A 13682-nucleotide genomic window follows, 5' to 3' on the forward strand; every position below is an offset into this window, starting at 1 on the left:
TCTAATTTTAGCATCTATGTAGAGTGTGAAGTAAATTTACTGATCATTGATGCATTGAGCATGGGAAGAAATAATCAGCAGGAGCTTTCAGCGAGATTATCCTATTAAAGCAGGAAGACTTCATGTGGTTGTTAAGGAAGTAGTCAAAAGCAGGTGATGGAAGTAGGGGTTTGATGACTCGTCAGTGGGCCCAGTGTACATGTTAAGTTGTTGTTTTCTGCTCAGCTAAGCAGCAGAGAATTGATATGTTAGCAATGAAGTGCAATGACAATTAAATTGTAACTGACCTACATGTTACCGTCATTATGCGTTCTCTTTTTTACTGCTTTCCCTCTTATTTAATCACACAGTATGGGGTTTTTATTAGGCTGTAATGTTAAAATCTTCATCCATTTAGCCATAAATGTGTGACTGGATATCTATCAGACTTCCTTGCACTATACAAACAAAGCCATTTTGCTGAATCACTGTTGACTTGTTTGTGGCCTAATTTAATGAGTGTAATAACTTACATTACTATCCAGTTAACATTTAGGAGCCCAGAAAAGACCTGCTAGCACGCAGTAAGCTACTGTATCCATTCTCTATTCATATCACTTCCCTTTGCAGTAAATTGTATACAGTAATATGCACTGCTTACAACACAAGCTCAGCTTCCATCAGCTGATGAGAGTGGTATTCTAGGAAGTTCACTATGCTTAGGCTGAAATGCTTCTGAACAGAAGAACCAGAGAACCAGCCAGTATGATCCCCTTTTTCTGCAGACCATGGCAGCTGTGTCTTAACCCCTTAAAAATTATCAATGCCGGTTATAACCTACAGACAAAGGTGGCTTAGTCCTTCCTTCTATTTTCTTACTGTGATTTTAAGCCTCTTCCCTCTCCCCATACTCAGGGATAAAAAAAATAATTACTCAAGGAGAGGGAAAGAAAAATCTCTGCTAGTTAAGCAAAATAAAGTTCCAGGATAAAAATATAAGAGCAAAAGCCAACAAATAAAATGGGTTGTCTCTATTTATATTTATGTGATTAAGCTGCCTGTGATCTCGAATTATGTACCATTTTATCCTTCTCTATGAGAACACTACCCTTCCTCCCTCTCAACCCACACAAATCTATGTTATCTTATTAAATGATTCCTTTATACAAACATACTGTAATTTATTTATGTTTCCATTATAGCACTTAAGAAAAGATAAAAAAAATTTTTTTGTCACCTCATCTGCCTTAGTCACTTAACTGGCATTTAAAAATTCAATGGATCAATCAAGTCACCAGAAAACAGTCTCATTATTTTCATGCTAATGTTATGTATAGGTGACACAAGCAAAGTTTTTTACTTGCTTGAAATAACCATTATTTCAAAAGCAACATACACACACATATATGGAGTTGACAATTTATAAACAAGTATTTTCACACTGAGAGAAATGGAGCAGATGGACTTTCTTTTTTTCTTTACCCTTTCAGAGCAATTTCACTGCATTGCCTGTGTCAAGACTAAAGTCTTTAATTGCTATCTATTAGGCAATATCTCCAGAGAAGGCAATGGCACCCCACTCCAGTACTCTTGCCTGGCAAATCCCATGGATGGAGGAGCCTGGTAGGCTGCAGTCCATGGGGTCGCTAAGAGTCAGACATGACTGAGCGACTTCACTTTCACTTTCCACTTTCATGCATTGGAGAAGGAAATGGCACCCCACTCCAGTATTCTTGCCTGGAGAATCCCAGGGCCAGGGGAGCCTGGTGGGCTGCTGACTATGGGGTCGCACAGAGTTGGACATGATAAAGCGACTTAGCAGCAGCAGCAGGCAATATCTCTGACTGGCATTACAGTCTTAGAAGTCTCTAATAATACTGTGGAAACAAAGATCATGTGCTGAAGAGACACTTCTAAATTTTACTGCTTTTCATGAAATAGACAAAGGCAACCTTCAGGCCTCTTATCCCAGAGAAAAATATATCACCTTGGACAACTGGGAAATCATTTTGGTTTTCATAAATGATGGGCCATGTAAAATATTTGAGTATGCTAATGAGAGCTTCTATGTCTGTAATTTTATCTCAATTATGAAAATAAAAACCATTTAATGAATGAGTTTATGTTAAAGTAAACTCAAGTCCTAGAAATTCAGGGAGAAAAGCAACATGGTAATGTTTTTCAATACTGACTTCCTATGAAATACCACACACTGGGAAAAAAGACTATTAAGATTTTTTTTTTAAATCAAAATTTTTGCTCCTATGGGGCATGTATTTTGGTCAGAGGAGAAAAATAAAACATCAACAAAATAAAAATTAAATTGTATATTAGAAGGTAAAAATTGCCAAGAAAATAAAGCAGAAGAGAAGGGGTGCTGTGAAGAAGGTTGGATTTTATTTTGGGTAGATGTGGGAGACTACTCTGAGAAAGCTCGTTTAGGCAAAGACTTGAAGGAGACAATTTACTTACATTAATATATAACCTAAATATATATTATATTTAATATTAATGTGTAACTTTATGTGTACCACATCTATATTAACTAAAAAGTGTCATGTTAAATTGGATTTCAACCAAAGAAAGGTTCAAAGAAAGGCTACAGAACAAAAATAGTCTAGAGGTGGTATGGCGTTGGACCACCCAGAAGGCTGGTCCTTGTATGGCTCTCACAATGTCCCCATTTTGAGTCCACAATCCATTATCTGTCCTTGGAGTAAATCTGTCACCTGGGGGCTCTGCAGTGACAGCAGTTCCCTGCCAGGTTGGATGAAGATGCACCTGTGCTATGATCTTGACTCTGATACTATGTAAGATACAGATAATAAAATAATCCTCTCCACTTTTAGCTCTTATTTCCAGCCAGGCCCTTCCCATGAAACACCTTTGTAGCATTGTTATGCCAAATTAGAAGCTGAGTAAAGGAGACTTCTGAGAAAGTAACCAACATGGCAAAGTTCAGCCAACTAGTGAGTAGAAAAGTGAATTATTTGACTCCTATACACAGCTCTTTCTATAAAGGTTAGGACAAAACATAAACCAAACCAAAATCTCTAGTGTCAATTAAGAATAGCAAATGCATGGGAGGGTTCACAATTTGGAGCAGAGGTTGAAAGCCCATTAACTCTGAAGTTAAATGCTACCATTTATGTATTTGGTGGTACTCCATAATGTAAACTGTGGAGATTAGATAAAACTTTTAATAGGAACCGCCAATTTATTGATGCTTCCTTCTTTTCTGAGGGTGGTTTCTGCTAATGTATATGGCCTTTTCTCTATAGATAGTAAAATGAAGCCTTACTCCAAATGGAAATAGCTCACTGCTGGGTCTAGGGAAGGGGACTTCCAGTCAGATCTCTGTCCTCACTGTGTGTCACTGTCCATGTATTCTTTGCAGCGATTCTTGGCAACTCTGCTTTCAAATTTTAAATAGTTGTGACCTGCCGAGTGACAGCAGTGGGAGAAGCTCCACCTCGACTTGATCTTTTTCTTCATGCTGTTGTGTTGACCCCATCTTTAAACATCATGTTTCTTTTTTTCAATCAATTTTTATTGGAGTATAGTTGTTTTACAGTGTTGGGTAAGTTTCTACTGTAAAGTGAATCAGCTACACACATACACACAGACACATAGATATAGATACAGATATAGATATATATCCCCTCTTTTTTGGATTTCCTTCCCATTTAGGTCTCCAGAGGGCACTGAGTTCCCAGAGCTATATAGTAGGTTCTCATTAGTTATCTTTGGTTGCCCAAAATGTGTGTTTGTTTTTCCTTATATTTTTTGGAAAAATCCAAGTGAACTTTTTGGCTAACTCAATATTTTACACATATTAATGGTATCAATAGTGTGTGTATGTATATATATATCAATCTCAATCTGCCAATTCATCCCACCCCCACATGCCTCTCTTGGTTTAACATCATGCTTCTTGATTGACATTTTAAAAATTCGTCACGACAAGTGTAATATTAGAAATTCTAATAAACATCTATATGAAGAAAACAATGCATTTTCACAACAGGATGTTGGATGAGCAGGTCTGAAGCTGCTGAACACTTTCTGCTCTCCTTATTTCTAATCATTTTCCTTCCAATATATGGAAATGAGCTATTTCAAGCATAACACCTAGTGGTTATAAATAAATGTAGATTTCTGAGCCACAAAGATGTGAGTTCAAAGCCCAGCTTTGCCATTTACAAACTGTATGATTTTGGCTAAAGTCCTTCATCTTTCTATCTGAACTTGCTTTTGACTTAAAAGAAATAGGATAATAGCTCTACTTTTCAAAATTTTTTGGAACATGGAATTTCAACCTGAACTTATTTCTTCTTCACTCTGCTGCGGATGCCTTTAGGAAAAGTTCCATGTTCTTTTGTCCTAGGCCCTCCAGAATCTCATTGGATTTCTATCCTTACAACCCCATCTCCAGTCACTACCATCTTTCATTCCCCCAGAACCACAATTTCTCTATTTCTGCACTGCCCTTTATGCTTTCATAATATAAACCTGATTCTAATTCCTTCAAACACACCATAGTATTTTATGTCTCTGTACCTTTTGTCACACCATTCCCTCTTGGAATAGCCACAGCTCCCCAGTCTCTTTGGAAAAATTCCTATTCATCCATAAGTCCCGACTTAGCTTTTATAAAAATTAAATTAAAAAAAAATGCATGAAAAAAAATACATGCTAAGTACTCAGTATGGTGGATGGCATGGAGGAAGAATTCAATACATGTTCTCTCTGTCTTCCCTATGCAAATCTCTTCCATAAAATTAAATAGGCTTCTTCCTCTGTGTAGCTGTACCACATCCATCCCACTCTATTGGAGAGAAGCAATGTGGATGGGCATAGTGAAGAAAGCATTAGATTAGAATAGTCTCCATTCTGATCAAGTTCTGCCACTTCACTAACTCTGAACTGTGGGCAAATCATTTGAGTTAGATGACCTGTACATCAGAAATAGCATTCTTTACTTTTCCCAATGATCGTAGACACTAGAACTAACAACTTTATAGTACATGGCCACTAAAAGCAGCTACTATTAGTACACCATACAAATAAGCTACTGTTACTTTACAGTGACAACCTCCATATCACTATGAATGGAGTCCAAAATAATCTAATCTTAAAAATACAAGTTGAGTTATAATGCCATTAATTTTTTAGTATACCTGAGTCTGAAGCAAGGGAATGAAACCCAATATTCAATCATGTTATATCTGAATTCGATTTGTTGCAGAGTGCATTACTGTGGGATTATTTTCATTACTATGTATTTTCTTTCATGTCTACTTTATTTACTAGACTATTAGTTCCTTAAGTACAGGCCATACATTTTAAGCATAGTCAAGAATACAGATGTATCACCTAATTCTGTGACCCTGGGAATGTTACTTAAACTCCCTAAATCTTGGTTTCTTCATTCTAAAATGAAGATGATAATAATGCCTATCTTATGGAATATTGGGAGAAGTAAATGGCCGAGGCATGTAACATATTTTGGCACTTAATAAATGCTCATTAAAAGTTAGCAATCGTTATCATCAATCATCTTGTTCTTATCACTATTTTGATTATTGTAGACCTCAACACCTATCATAGAGCCTGTTTATGTATGAGGCATTCAATAAATCTTAGTTTAAAAAATTTGATCAAATCCTCTTAAAATTTGGAAGTTGTCATATAGGGTAGCTTCCCAATTACAGGCTCAGTCCCCTTATGGGTCCCTCCAGATGGCTGCCTGTGAAAGGATCACTCTCTAATTGGCCTGAATTCCCCCAAGTCAACCATTTGCTCAGCACCATACTGAGGGCCCGAGGCCCTCTCACCCAGCTCTCTCTTCTTCCTCCACCTCCTTCCGCCAGAACTGGCCAGCCTCGGGGCAGTTGGCTTCCGCCTGCCTCTCCCACCAGCTACTGCCAAGGATGCTAGCCAGTCCTTTATTGGAGCCAGGTGGAGTTGGCACAGCCAGCTGTTGTCCGCCTCGTGTTGCTCAGACTTGTGGATGCCAATCTTCTTCCCATGGCTTCTTTATCCCATGGCTCGGGATAAATCTTTGGCATCTTTGCTCTTTTCTGTAAGCCCCCAGCAATAGGGTCCCCATACTCTGGATTTTCCTTGTGGGAAAGGCACTGTTAGGAAAGTTATAATCCTATCATTCATTTACCTACATTCACTTGTTAGTTTTACTGAAAGTAGATCAATGTAAATAAGATACAGCAGGCTTTGCCCTCAAATATTCAAGGAAAATAAATACACTGACTCAATTAAAAAAAAAAAAGAAGGGGATTCCTGAAGTATCTAAATAAGCAACTTGTGAATCTAGGTGCCTTATACTGAATCCTCTAAACTCTGGGCACCTCTTCTAGGAAGTTTCCATTTGTAATTATGCTGAGCCACAAGCTGATTGATCTCTCTTTAGAGGGGAGGTGGAAAAACAGAACTTAAGTGTTTTCAGCATTCAGCTCTCCTAAATGCGATAGCCACGGCAGACTTATCTGGCGGGAGCTCGCAGGAAGCCTATAACCGCTTCATCCTAACTCTCCAAATGCTGGCAACAATTAAATGAATTCTTAAGAAGAGAATCAAAAAAGCAGGAGGCAAAATGAATGGCTTATCCAAGTGCTAAGGAAGGAGAGGCTGTGTATTCAAGATGGAAAGAATATAAATACACACACACATGCATATTATGTTACATATCTATAAAAATGTGAAATGTTATTTATTTTGAGAATACCCAGTCATTTCCATCTGTAGTAAGAATCCATAATAACATTCTCTGTTTATATAACTCTTTTCACCTCAAGAGATCCCGAATGCATTTCAGACAGCTCTATATACAAACAGAGGCCAGGAGCTCCATCATCTCTGGAGCTGGTGATGAGAGCCAGGCAGAAAATGCCTGTGTAGCTCCATGCATCTCAGAGACTGCTGACGGGAGAGAGGCCAGTTAGTCAAGGACAACAAGGCGACCCCCACATTCTTAAGACAGTGTCACAAGGGCCTTCAGAGTCTGGGTGACACCTCAAATTTTGATAGCTAATTAAGAACAAAAGGCAAAGAAAACTCCATTTATTTACTTTGGAAGGATGAGGGATGATGTGGGGGCAGAGCAAGGTTAGCGAAGCAGTGACTCCAGAGAGCAGAAATAAATCTAAGAAATAGATCACAAAGTCTTCCCTTCTGGCTTAAACATTCTTATTACATGGAATACGCTTTAGATGGGAGGACACATAAAAATGTAATATCTGTAGATTCGTTTATACTTCTGCTTTCACCCACAGTCTGCTTTCCCAGAAAGAAATGACTTGATCCCTCAGAACCCTGTTCTCTTTCCTTTACCAATTCAGTCCACCACCCAGCTGGTCTGTCTTCAAAATAATAATCTTAAAAATATAAAGAATAAGGTGGCAGCAATGGTTTACAGGTATTTCCACGTCAGAAACCGAAGCTTGACAGAAAGTATATTTCTGCAGGGGCCTGATAATAAGATCCTAAATCTGGTAATATCAGCACACCAGAAACTTCCGACTATCCAGAAAATAAACTGGAAAGTGGCTAGCCCCTGAGCGAAGAAAAGATTCCTGACCAAGTGCCCAGGTATCAGAATTGTACTGGAGTTCTTTAAACCATCCTTGTCTGAGAAAGAACTTACTCCAGGTGGCAGAAGTGGGAGAGGGAGCGAAGGAACACACCCTCCTCTGGAGGAATAAGAGATTCTGGGGCAGAAGTGGCTTGCCAACAGTGCTTGCAGCCCTTCGTTCCTGCAGCATCCCAGGACCCTTTCAGTAACCCCTACAGAGCCTTGTTGCCCCCAGATGTCATGGTCCCATAGAGACATCCCCAGCCAGAAAAGTCCAATATCTGAGCACAGCCAGAGTTCGAGTTCCTGCCAAGTCAGACGTCAGCTTTCTAGGGCCTGGGACCTCATGGACTTCCCGTATCAACTCAGCAAAGAGCCCAGGGCCAAACAGAGAAGTGCTGAATTTCTCAGGGGTTTCAGTGCAGAGCAGGGAGAGAGGTGAGGATGACCTGGTGCAGGAAGCATGCTCACCGTTACTCTGTGAAGCTGTGAAGTTGTGTTCTGCCAAGGGCTACGGAGGAAGAGCTGGCAGGAGCACAGGGCCAACTGGGGCCACCCGAAACATTCTGGGGAAAGCCATCCCCTCCTAGAAAACATGCCTCTATTGGACTTTTCTGGCAGTCCAATGGTTAAGACTGCACTTCTGACACAGAGGGTCATCGTGTTCAACCCTGGTCAGAGAACTAAGATTCTACAAGCCAAGTGGCTGGGGGGGGGGGGGGGGGGGGGGGGGGGGGGACAAACACTCAAAAAAATTTAAAGGAATAAAAATCCCACTATTTCCCACTATTAAATAAATAAATAAATTTCCCACTATTAAAATGTCCTCTACTGGCCACCTAGGATGGGAGAACAGTAATGAAAACAATTCAGCCCATTCAGAGACATCTACTCTAAAAGAATGCTCCAGAGTGAACTTGACACACAGGGTCACCTTGGTAAGATAGGTGAAACAAAAAAAAAAAAATCTTACAAACAAGGAATGTGAGGCTCAAACAAGACAAATAGCCTCACAGTCTCTAGAACTGGAGCCAGAAGCTTCTTACTGCAGAATTTCAAGTTCTTTCTGTTTTACCTTGCCCAAAATTATAATCAGTAGGTAGGAGATCAAAATGGTTTTCAGACTGAAATATTTGTGATGAGCCCAATGCTTCACTTTGGCCTTTAGAATCTTCAGCTTTCATCACTTTAATATCTTGAATGGGGGCCACAGAGAGGGGAGGTCCCAAGAGGTGTAGGGAGAAGCAAAAAGAATTTTTGCTTCTTCTTTGTCATTCCCATTTAGTTCCTCCTTGGCACCCCCCACTCCACCCAAATACACACTTAGTCAGAAACAGAAAAGGACATATTAACAGAGACAAGTAGACGGGCAAATGGATGTAGATTTATTTTTTTAATACATGGTATATACTATGCTATTGCAATTCTAAGTTATTAGGAATATTTATTAAGATAAGTTATTAGGAATAGTTAAAAAATCCTTATAAACAAGCCCCAAATGAAAAAGAAAGGCTTTTCTCAGTAGGACAGGGAAAATTCATGTCATCAGAGATTACAGAGTTCACGCCTATAAAATTATAATACTAAAACCAGGTAGTGTTTCCTGAATTTTGGAAGATATTATTCAGAATCAACCAAGAGAGTATTTGTTTGCATACTAATTAGTAACCCTTGGTGCTTACTCCCCCAACTAAGTCTAGGCTTACCAAAAAAATCTATGTATACCAGCAAGTTCAAGGTGTCTGGATGCATGCAAGCATGGCAGGAACTCAATGGGATGCTTGAAGAACACCCATGCTTGTTCCTCAGAGCCAAACCCGTGGACAGCAACTGCACTCTCCATGACTTGTTTCTTGGCACACCTGTTAGGAACAGTTTAGGGCTAGATAGAACAGCAAACAGGCCCAGTGTGACATCTTCTTAAATAAGGAGTAGGTCACATTGTCCTTTTTCTGGCCTCATGGCATATTTCACTCTCTGTTCTGGAATGTTCTGCAGCTGTTGGCAGAGCTGACCATAGCAATAATCATCTTGAGAGAGATTTTCTTACAATTGAGTGGAATGGGAACTGTCACGTATTTAGAAAACATACAAGCATCCGTTGAATGGAAATTTATTCCAGAAGGGAAAAAGAATAAAGACAAAAGAATGTTCTTCAAATGCCAGGACAGTCAAGTGGAGGCAGGGGTCTAGCAGTCGAGATAGACTGGGCCTGCAGCATGAAAAAACAACCTTGAAATTTCAGGGGCTTAGAACAACAACAAACATTCTTTTCCCCTCACATGTTCTACTAGTCTGTCTCTGATCTGGGGTGGGGGTGGTGGGGGGCAGTGTTGAGATGTGCCCTTGCACAGGGACAGTCCCTGGTCATGGACAGAGAGAAGAGAGGTGAACTGTTCATTTCACACTGAATCTTACAGATTCTCTCTGAAAATAATGCTCACCCCTTCAGTGACCATTTCATTGGCCAATGCAAATCACTGTGCCACGGCTAACTTTATGGGCCTGGGAGTTAAATTCTCCCATGTCCAGAGAAATAACAAATGTTAGTGAACAGTTCTAAGGACTGGGTGGGTGTGTGTGTTCGTCACTCAGTCGTGTCCAACTCTTTGTGACCCCAAGGACTGCAATCCGCCAGGCTCCTCTCTGTCCATTGGATTTCCCAGGCAAGAATACCAGAATGGGTTGCCATTCCCTTCTCCAGGGGAATCTTCCTGATCCAGGGATCTAACTTGTGTCTCCCACATTATAGGCAAATTCTTTACCATCTGAACCACCAGGGAAACCCATTCTAAGAACTAGCAGCAGGATATTTGTTCACTGGTCACCAGATGGTTGAGCCAATTTCATTGTTTGGGGTTTCATTGTACAGGGTCCAGGTATCAGGTTCAGATAAAGACGAGCTTCCACATAATGTGAAGAGCTGGTCAGAGAAGTAGCAGATTTCTTTTCATTGGTTGGATTAGGAAAAAAAAAATTTTTTTTAAGTTGTTAGGTTTCTTTTCTGAACGACTTTTTCTTAAAAAAATGCTAAAGAAATCCCACATGATTATAGGAACCAAATAGGTAGCCTAATGTGTGAATCATCCAGGGGAAAAAAAGGCATTAAGCATATGGAAATAATCTATAGTTCCATAAAGACATATGCTGTCTCCCATAGGCTCCACCAGTGGAGGCTTCCCAGTCCACTATTAAAAGGGACACAGAATAAAGGGACATTCATGTACTTCTAAACCAGAACTGTGTGAGAGGGGTGATGGATGGTGGCTGACACCACGTCTCAGTCCAGGAGCCAATAGAGTAGAGGGGACAGGGACACTGGGGGTCTATATCCAGTGGAAAGGGGGGTCTCATTCAGGCTGAGTGGAGCCCTTTGGGGAGGCAGACACAATTTGGCCAAATTTTCTGACTTGACTGTTTAAGATTGTCCAGAAATCTTTCCTGTACATGCACTCTCCTGTTTTTCAGTGTTGGTGTACCCTATTTTCAAAAGTCACTTTGTGGGTTGAACAAAGCATGATGTAGGCTAGATCTGGCTAATGGCGTGCACGGGTTCATGGCTTCTGCTGGAAAGAAAAATTCTATGTATGTGGGGGCGCAGGGCAAAGGGAAATGGAAAATTGTATGGTTCCTAAGACCCTGGTGGAGGGCAGAGGAAGTTCAATAAACAGCATCCTTCTTTCTGAATTTTGAATTAACTAAAAAATGAGACAAATTTGAGCTGATGGAGGTCAGAGGAGGGCAAATTATCACTCTTCTTATGGAATAAAGCAAGATTGGGAAAGATGGGCAAGTCAGCTTCCTAGATTTAGAGATGCTGGACTGGGTCAGGCCCCTTTCCCCTCCTCCTAGCCACCCATACCCCTGTGCACGATCCATGCTCCTAGCCAGGTGGCTGGTTCCCTATAAAGCCAGCAGAAGAGCCAGAGCTACCCTGGCTTGGTTTCCCCTTCCAAATCCCCCATCAGATAATTCACTCCTCCCACCAGTTGAGATGAGGGTGGGCAGGTGAGTGTCAGATACACTATAGCAGGGGTAAAAGGACAGGGTCCCTCAAATAGTTAGATCCAGCCGAGGCCACCTCAAGCACACACTGCATCTCTGTGCAAGTTACAAAAAGGCACTCCACCCTGGCAGCTGACTTGCAGAAAGGCCCCTTCCTCCCAGCTGATGCAGCCTCAAGCTGGGGCACACAACTTGGCAAGAAGTCCCAGGGCTAGATTCCAGCCCACACTTGCCTACTCGGCCTGGTGCCTAAGTACAAAAACCCACAAGTGCCCACAGCCATCCTGCTTCAGACTCTAATAATCCCAGCAATTTGGTTCCAGATTCTTCAGTCTCCAGAGTAACCACACTGTGAATAGCACCCACTCTCTGTCCACCTCCAGCCGTTGGAATTAACATCGGTCTAGGCAGCGTCAGGTTTGTGAATGGGGTAGAGTGGACAAAAAGTGCACTGCCTAGCAGAGCTGGTGCCCTTTTTTATTATGATTATCGCTCTCTCAATCTCTCATTTGAGAAGTTGGTACAAATTCCCAAAGAGTGAACAGCCATTTTTTTTTTCAGCATGTCAGAATTTAGTGAGGCTATAATCATTTCTTCACAATGTTTTTTAGTAAAGACTATATTAAAGGAGACATTGTTTTAAAAGTTTCCATGTACAACTGTGGCTTGTCCCAAATTCTTTGTATTCAGATGTCAGACTATAATTGTTGGTTAGCAGCGAGGTCACCAGATGGGTTATAAAATGCTTTTCAAATGAATACCAAAAGGACTTAGGAAAAATACAATTAACAGCTGGTGTAGTTGAGGCAGGCTATGGTTTCACTGTAAAAAATAAAAAAATCAATACAATCTTCATTAGACTGAAGCACATTTCTCTATCCATGACATACCATCTTCATTTCCAGAGTTCAACCAAAGAAGGGAGAAAGACATCCAGCTCTAATTAAACAAAACAAAAAGAGTTGGAAATTTCTACTTATCAGAGGTGAGAGACATGCCCATGGAGGGGGAAAGCAGAATGAAACACAAAGAATATTGAGTTGGAGCTGATCTCTCTAACATTTCATAACCAGGGAAAATGCAATCAGTGGTATCTCCAGAGACACACACAGGATGTTGGACTTCCACATTCTTTCATATTTCTACTCAAGCCAGGTGCATTTAGAAAAAAAAAAAATTAAATGTTTGATACTGTTTAGCCGGAAGTGGGTTCTTTCCTCTATCATATTGCCAACAAACAGAATTCCACATTTTTGCCAACCTATTTCCAGGTCAGTATTACATTTTAAGAAACAAAAGGAGGTGTGATCTACTGGATAATCTACAAAGACCATTCTTTTGAAACACTACTTAAGTGAGCCCCACTCATTCATTCATTTAGCTATCACTTACCAAGCATCTCAAAACAGGCAGGGCAATAACTGCTTCAACAGCACCCTTTCCTTCCCCCTAGGACCACAAAGGACACAGCCAAAGTTATTTTTATGTGCAGCTTTAAAACGTAACGTTTCTTTTTCCTCAGTGAGATGAGCAAGTGACATGTTTACCCTTTAATAAGTATTTGAGGAAGAAATAAGCAAACAAACCCACTCCATTCCCCATGTGATTCCTTCTGTGTGAAAGAAGGGGAGGATGTATTTTTTTATTATGGAAAACACATATTTATGATTATCACTTTAACAAAGAGAGAGGTGCTCTAAATATAGGGAAGAGTTCCTGGGAGGGAGCAAGGGCAAATACTCTGCTCTTGGCAACCACGGTTACACTACCTCGGGGCAGAAGGTTGTGGCTGAACCCTCTCTGGGGTGGCGCACGTGGCTCTCTTCATGTAGCTAACTCCAACCACTTGGAGACTTGCAGGGTGCAAAGCAGGTCCACGGATAAACACTCCTAACATGAGATGCTCATAACAATGAGCTTGCTCTCTCCTCTCTTCTCTCTTCCCTCACAAAGATATCAAACAGAGGAAGAAAGCATGGCACATGGGGAAGTGGAGTTAAAATGTACCGCACGTTACTAATCCTAACATAACATTGGCAGCTTGTACCATCCCCCTGCCAAACCCAAATTAACACACTGCCTTACTGGAAGGCAAAGGCTGCAGCTA

This window comes from Ovis canadensis, chromosome 3, assembly GCF_042477335.2.
Source record: "Ovis canadensis isolate MfBH-ARS-UI-01 breed Bighorn chromosome 3, ARS-UI_OviCan_v2, whole genome shotgun sequence".
Lineage (NCBI taxonomy): Eukaryota > Metazoa > Chordata > Mammalia > Artiodactyla > Bovidae > Ovis > Ovis canadensis.